The sequence below is a fragment of the Vigna angularis genome, chromosome 2 (genome assembly GCF_016808095.1).
Source record: "Vigna angularis cultivar LongXiaoDou No.4 chromosome 2, ASM1680809v1, whole genome shotgun sequence".
In the NCBI taxonomy this organism is placed as follows: domain Eukaryota; kingdom Viridiplantae; phylum Streptophyta; class Magnoliopsida; order Fabales; family Fabaceae; genus Vigna; species Vigna angularis.
Window position 1 is genome coordinate 18,784,693 of NC_068971.1, and position 5,639 is coordinate 18,790,331.

The 5,639-nt window shown below is 36.7% G+C and overlaps 1 pseudogene; it reads left to right on the forward strand.

Moving 5' to 3' along the window:
- The first annotated feature begins 204 nt into the window (after window positions 1-204).
- LOC108328887 (ABC transporter B family member 10-like) lies at window positions 205-1,488 on the forward strand (annotated as a pseudogene).
- Window positions 1,489-5,639: the final 4,151 nt, after the last annotated feature.

Consider the following 5,639-nt stretch of genomic DNA (forward strand, 5'->3'; position numbering starts at 1 on the left):
TCATTATTTCTAACCATATATATTAGATGCCATTTTTGAATTTTATTGCTAAACGTGGAATTCAATCATTTTTTTTCTTGGAAATTCGGCAGTCCACTACAGGATTTACTAGAAACTCTTTTTTCTTTTTTGTTGGCTACTAGGGGATTTCATCTATCTATTCTACCAGTTCAACCTAATAATTACAAATTTCTTCTTGATGATACAAACAACACAAGTTCTATGCTTTGATCACAGTTAGAGATTGATGCTACATTGTTAAGAACTATAGTCGTTGATCGTTCAACAATTCTATTACATAACATTGGTTTGGTTGTTGCTTGATTTATTATTGCCATCATCTTGAACTAGAGAATAACACTTATTGTCGTAGCTACATATCCTTTTGTCATTAGTGGTCATATCAGTGAGGTGATTTTCCTTATTTAACATTTCAACATCATAGAACTAGCATATCTTTTTGCATTTTAATACTTCCCCGAGATCATTTCAGAAACTTTTTATGAAAGGATATGGTGGCAACTTGAGCAAAGCATACCTAAAAGCCAACATGCTTGCTGGGAGGCTATGAGCAATATACGCACTATGGCTGGATTTTGTTCTAAAGAAAAGGTCCTTGGCCTTTATGCTAATGAGCTTCTTTATCCCTCTAAACGCTCACTTAAACAAGGCCAAATAGCTGGCATATTCTATGGCGTTTCCCAGTTCTTTATTTTCTCATCTTATGGTCTTGCCTTGTGGTAGATGGTTTAACTTTATTCTGTCTTAAGTAGGCTGCTTGTAGGATTAATGTCTTACCAAATGCTGGCTACATTTGTGCTTAGAGTGTAAACCTTTTGCAAGTATGGATCTACTTTGATGGAAAAGGAGCTTGCAAGCTTTAAATCAATTATGAAGTCATTTATGGTTTTGATAGTAACAACTCTAGCTATGGGGAGACTTTGGCCCTTACCCCAAACCTTTTGAAAGGGAACCAAATGGTTGCATCAATTTATGAAAACATACTCTATGGAAAAGAAGGTGCCTCTGATTCATAAGGGATTGAAGCAGTTAAGCTTGCCAATGCTCATAACTTCATCAGTGGTGTTCCTGAGGGCTACTCCACCAAAGTAGGTGAATGAGGAGTGCAGCTATCTGGTGGGCAAAGACAAAGGGTAGCCTTTGCAAGAGAAATTCTAAAGAACCCTGAAATCTTGCTTCTTGATGAAGCCACTAGTGCACTTGATGTGGAGTCAGAGCGTGTGGTACAACAAGCATTAGACAGATTAATGCAGAACAGAACAACAGTTATGGTGGCACAAACGCCATCCACCATAAGAAATGCAGACCAAATCTCAATTTTACAAGATGGAAAGATAATTGAGCAAGGGACTTATTCAAGTCTCAAAGAAAATAAAAATGAAGCATACTTTAAACTAGTCAACCTTCAACAACAACAACATCATCAATTATAGCATAATGGAAGAAGAACATAACAAAAAAACATGGATGTTTGTTAGACCATTAAAGGTTTACGTAAGGAGGAATAAAAAGGGAGGAAGTTAGAAGCGGGTAAGGAGGTTAGTTTGTTATAGTTTGTTAGAAGAGAGAGAATATATATAATAAACAGAATGGGGGAGAGAGGTATCAAATAATTTTTGCCTTTTGATAGCATGGGATGAGATAACATCTACTGATGGATGCTATCACCTCTAGAGCAGGATTTTTTCTATCTTTTGTTTTGTATTGTTGAACTTATTTGCTTCTGTTATTAGAATAGGTTGTGATGTACTCAGTTTGAAACTTTATTTGCTATGATGGTTTGCTTGTGATTTATGCATGATGAGTATTACTTGATGATGCTTGGATATACAAGTGGTTGTTCGCAAGCTATGTGAACAGATGCATGATGTTGTGATTGTGATTATGATGCTAAGCAGGATATGTATGTGGAATGATTGGATGAGCGTTTGTGTGAGGTTTTTGAACTCCAGAGTTTGTGTGATTGAATGTTATTACATTGAAAGCATGAATACTTTGCCCAGATTTCTATGATTGAATCACTTACTTGTATGTGTCATATGATCAAGGCCATTTGTTGGTAACCCTTTTTAGCCAAATGCATGATTTTAGCCCAATAAAAGAGAGCACAGTGTTCTATCCTTTGAACCCTTAGCCTTGAACATGATAGAAAACCCTCTTTGAAAAGCTTTACCTTGAGTTGAGTTGAAGATATTTTGTGGTATTGATAAATGTTCAAGTTTGGGGTTGTTGGGATGTTTAGAAAGGGAAAATAAAAGGCCTTGAGCTAATCATGTGAAAAGCAAAATAAAAAGGAAAGAAAAGAAAGAAAAAGAAAGGCTCAATGCAAAAGAAAGTTGGGAAGAAGGAAGAATGGTTGTATTTAGATGATTCACTTAACTCGAGGATTTTGTGATCCAGAAAAACCAATTTTCTTGTTAGCCCAGCCACATTATAAGCCATAGAAAAGCTCTTGTGATGATACTTGCTTGTGAATGTGTTTGATTGTGGTGAAATGAAAGGCAAAGTTGATTCATGTGACATTGTGATAGTAGAGTGAATGAGTGACCTCTTATGCACTTGTGTGTTTGAGTGAAACACTTTATCTAGTGAGGAAAGATTCCATGATTACATCTTTGCTTGGTTAATTGATAATTCATAAGCATAGCATCTGTTGAATATTCTATGATTATCTGAGCACCATAATGAGCTTAATTGAATTAAGGCATGTATTCATCTTGACTGATATTCTTTATGATAAGCTGATTTGAGCAATTACTTCTCTTAAGAGAAAAGGTTTTGAATGTGTTGAATCATTGCATTGATTGGTTGAAAGCTAAGTTACATCTTGTTTGCTTGAGGACAAGCAAAATTCTAAGTTCGGGGTTGTGATAACGGTTGAAAAACTATTATTTTTATACTTCATTTTGATAATCAATCAACCCTTTTTAACTTAGAAACTTGTTTTAACTCATGTTTTTGCTTTAGTTTTGTGAATAAGAGAGTTGAAAGTGAATTTAATGGTTTTGTGCTAGATTCCTTTGATTTTGTAGGTTATTGGAATGATTTGAAAGAAGAGTTAGAGTACCGAATGGTTGGAATGCAGAAAAGTCAACCAGAAACCAGAAAAGTCAACCAGTCAACCAGAATGCAGAAAAGTCAACCAGAGTGCCGAAAAAGTTGCGCTAAGCGGCATTTTAATGGGCCTTGGGCCACTTTTCTGTAATTTTTAGAAAGCTATATAAGGTTTTAGTCGACTTAGGTTAGACATCTTTGGTTGGAACGAAGCAGAAACACACTCTTTCACCCGTTAGAGGAGGATTTTGGATGCTACATCTCCTTTCTCACTTTTCTAGGGTTTATTCTTTCACTCTTCCATTTGTTGTTGGGGAATCAATGTAGTCCTTTAGAAACTCTCATGTATTGAATTTTTTCTTCAAGATCTTTTATAAGATACATGCTTTCTTTCATTAATTGTTAGGGTTTTTCCTCTTTGCTCAAAGCATGCATTGTTTAACTCATTCGTTGTCATGATTATTGGTTTTGTCGATATGGACACATACAGGGAAATCTAGATCTGGGGAATCTCTCCCAACAGTAGTATAAACCTAGACATAGGAGTATGATGGTTGGTTGCCTTAAGCTTCTATTCACTATCATGCATGATTAGTTGCTAAGGAGACAAGACATTGTAAACTAGTGATTATGATTAGGCTTTCTTCGCCGAGACATCGGGCTTAAGGTAATTTAGATAGTGGCATTAACATTAATGAAAAGAAAGAAGAATTCAAGAATACATGAGAGTGGATAAGGATGAAATTGATAAACCCCAACAACATAATCATCAATATATTTCAATTCACGTGTTTTGTTTCTTCTTACCATTGATCAATTCATGCATACATATTTACTTTTGAGTATTTGCATTTAAATCTTAATCAATCGATTTTACAAGTCTTAGCTAATCAACAAACCACACAACTGTCTTGGCCGTGAGTCCTTTGGGAGAACGATACTTGGTCTTACCAGGTTTATTACTTGATACGATTCGGTTACACTTGCCGAGGGATTAACAGTCTACAACAATTTATTCAGGTGACTATCTCCAACCATAAAAATTTAGAAGTTGGAAGCTATGCCTGACAAATATTGAGGTTAACCCTAAGGAAGAGTGTAAAGCTATTGTAAGGGCAGATGATGAGAGGGTGGAAGAGAAAAAAGAGAGTGTTGAGTTAGATAAAAGAGAAGAAAAAGAAGAGAAAATAGGTGAGGTTGAGAGAAAAGAGAAAGAAAAGAAGAGGGGAGAGAAAAAGATTGAGAAAAATGATAAAATTCTTCCTTACCCTAAGGGGAGTGAAAAGATTGAAAAAGAGAGACAATATGGGCGCTTTAAAGATATCTTCAGGCAATTGGAGATTACTATACCTTTGAATGAAGCACTACAACAAATTCCAGCTTATGCAAAGCACATGAAGCAAGTCTCCACAAAGAAGAGATATCTAGATGAAAAGGGAGATTGCAGTGTTATTGAGAAGAAGCCACTTCCTCCAAAAGCGAAAGATCCCGGAAGTTTTACTATTCCTTGTGTCATTGGGAAGGAGAATATAAGGAAAGTCCTAATTGATTTAGGGTCAACCATTAATTTGATGCCTTTATCTATGCTCAAAAGGATTGGTGATCTTGAAGTCAAACCAACAAAGGTGACTTTGCTAATGGCGGATGGATCTTCAAAGAAACCCTATGGTGTGGCGGAAGATGTGGTGGTTTGCATAGACAAACTAAAATTCCTGGTAGGCTTTGTGGTGATGGAGATGAAGGAGGATGAGAAGGTCCCAATCATTCTTGGAAGACTGTTTATGAAAACAGCAAAGGTAATCATCAATGTGGATGATGGGATGATAGTGCTTCAAGACCGAGGAGAGATGATGGCAACCCCTTTAGCGACTTTCCATCCAAAGAAGTACCAACTTCACTCTAAGACCAAGAAAGGAAAGTTGAATAAGGACTTAATCTTTTTCTTTCTAAGTCTTAGCATGCTCTTCTTTAACTAAATATCTTTACCTTGTTTTGTAGGACAATAAAGTTTGGAAGGATCATAGGAAGTTATCAAGCAAAGAGGAAACAAAGGAAGCAAGTAAGAATGTATGTTGCAGCCAGCCGTGAAGCATGTTTTCCACATTTTCCATGTGCAACCCATCCAACCGTGTTTCTTCTTTCCTTTGAAGCACAATTCTCATGTGGAACACAAGCCAACGTGAAGTTCTTCTACTTGCACATGTTTTCAACAATTAACACATGAAACACACGACCACCTTTGGGAACCAGCTCCTGCACATTTCACTTTGCTTCATGCACGTTGTAATTTCCAGCTTTCCTTGCACACTCTCAAGCTTCTCGTCATCTATAAAAGAGAGCTTGATACATTGTAAAAGGTAACTTGAGTATAATAGTGAAATGCTGCTGAAATCCAGCCACTTCTCTCGAGTTCACCACTTGTGCCTCTTTAGCACGTTTTCCTCCAACTTCCTTCCCTCTTGGAAGGCTTTCTAAGGTTGTGAGGCTTCAAACACACACCAAACACGCACCGAACCTTCCATCGAACACCTGGTGTGCACCTCCGTTTTCTTTCATCATCTCAT